The sequence below is a fragment of the Artibeus jamaicensis genome, unplaced genomic scaffold, assembly GCF_021234435.1.
Source record: "Artibeus jamaicensis isolate MK-2021 breed Jamaican fruit bat unplaced genomic scaffold, CSHL_Jam_final contig_752, whole genome shotgun sequence".
Classification (NCBI taxonomy): domain Eukaryota; kingdom Metazoa; phylum Chordata; class Mammalia; order Chiroptera; family Phyllostomidae; genus Artibeus; species Artibeus jamaicensis.
In genome coordinates this window covers 4,243-6,553 of record NW_026521949.1, presented here as the reverse complement: position 1 = coordinate 6,553, position 2,311 = coordinate 4,243, and positions in this window count along the sequence as shown.

The following is a 2,311-nucleotide window of genomic DNA, read 5'->3' as shown; positions in this document are numbered from 1 at the left end:
GCACTGGGCAGCAGGTCCTGAGCAGTGTGGCCCATTCCCTGGAGCAGGACTGGGACAGAGGCTAAATCCACACCACTGCCTGCAGGACCACAGTCCTCAGCTAGGACAAAAAAAGATTGTTCATTATTTTGATCTTAATTTTGTATCAACATTTACATCAAATGTTACTTTACATGACATTATGATTATCCAAGTTAGCAAAGATAAATCTGTTTCATATATTTCTTTGAATTGGTGAAGAAGATTGGGTGTAATGTTAATCTTTCTTTTTTGTTCTTTTTAAGTATATTTTATTGATTATGCTATTACAGTTGTCCCTTCCCCACCTTCACTTCCCTTTGCCCTGCATATTTCCTCCCACCCACATCCCCTATCTTTAATTTATGTCCATGGGTTGTACATATAAGTTCTTTGGTTTCTACATTTTCAATAATATTCTTATCTTTCCTCTTACTATTTTCTACCTACCATTTATGCTACTTATTCTCTGTACCTTTCCTCCTGACCCTTTCTCCCACTCCCCTGTTGATAATGCTCCACGTGATTTCCATTTCTGAGTTTCTGTTTCTGTTCTAGTGGGTTGCTTAATTTCCTTTTTTTTTGTCTTAGGCATGGTTGTTAATGTTAATAATGGTTATAAGGATTGCAAATTCACAATCATAAAAATATAAATGGTCGTTTTACTGTTCATATTTTTAATATTCTTTTTCTTAGATAAATTCCTGAGAAGCACTTTATCTGGCCTTGCATTCTAAATGAAAGCTTTGCTGGATAGAGCATTGTTGGATGTAGGTCCTGTGATACTTGGCATACTTCCATGACTTGGAATAGTTTTTTCCAGCCCCTTATTCCCTGTAAAGTCTCTTTTGAGAAATCAGCTGACAGTCTAATGGGAAGTCCTTTGTAGGTAATTGTCTCCTTTTCTCTTGCTGCTTCTAGTATTCTCTCCTTAGTTTTAATCTTGAGTAATGTAATTATGATGTACCTTGGTGTGTTCCTTCTTGGGTTAAACTTCTTTGGGACTCTCTGAACTTCCTAGACTTCCTGGAAGTCTATTTCCTTTGCCAGATTGGGGAAATTCTCCTTTATTAATTGTTCGTATAAGTTTTCCACTTGTTGCTGTTCCTCTTCCCCTTCTGGTACCCCCATAATTTGGATGTTGGATTGCTTGAAGGTGTCCTGAAGGTCTCTAAGCCTCTCATTTTTGTTTTTGTTTTTTTAATTCTTGTTTCTTCATTCTGTTCTGGATGGATGTTTCTCTCTTCATTCTGGTGCACACTGTTTGAGTCTCAGTTTCCTTTTCATCTCTATTGGTTCCCTGTACATTTTTCTTCATTTCACTTAGTGTAGCCTTCATTTTTTCACCTAATTTACAAACAAATTCAACAAATTCTGTAAGCATCCTGACTACCAGTGTTTAAACTGTGTATCTAATGGGTTGACTATTTCTTCATTGCTTAGTTGTATTTTTCTTGAGCTTTGATTTGTCATTTCGTTTGGGCCTTTTTTTTTGTCTCAGAATGCATGCTACATAGTGAGGGGAAGAGCACTAGATAGGTATTCACCATAGCAGGGTAACCTACATAGTCGTGTTGTGGAGCTGTATGTGGGGAAGGGGTCTGGGAGAAAACAACAGAGTTTGCTCCACTCTCTGCAAGATTTCAGTCATTTCCCCTGCTTCCCCAAAGCAAATTAGGCCCTTCTGGTGCTGATTTCCATGTGGGTGGGTTTGTGTCAATTCTAGGACCCTGTGGGTCTTTCCTGTAACCCACAGATTCTCCTGTGAGACTGTGAGTTTCTCCTGCTTCCTCAACCCCCACACTTATTTTCAGTGAGTGGTTTGAGGCTTTATTTCCATGAGCTGGGGGCCCTGGGTTGCACAATTCATCTCACTCCCCAGTGTTTTTTTCTGGTTTATTTGTGGGCAAATGTGGGACTGCCCAGTCTGCAGTCTGCCACCTTATCCATCTCCCTGCTCCTGCCTTGTACACCCCACTCCACAATCCACCACCTTGCTATGTCATCTATCTGCTGACTTGCCTACCCTGGCCCTCCACCCCTGCTTAGCCATGAGTCCTCTAGTTCCTGCTGCCTGTCTCCACCCCTCCTACCAGTCTAAATAAATGCATCTTCTTTAACTCCTTGGTTGTCAGACTTCCATACAGTTTGTCTTTCTATAAGTTCTAATTGTTTTTTGTTTTTAAATAAATGATGTTGTTCTTTTGGTTGTGTGAGGAGGAACAGTGTGTCTACCTACACCTCCATCTTGGCCAAAGGCCCCAATCCTTCTTAATATGCTATTGAAAATTGA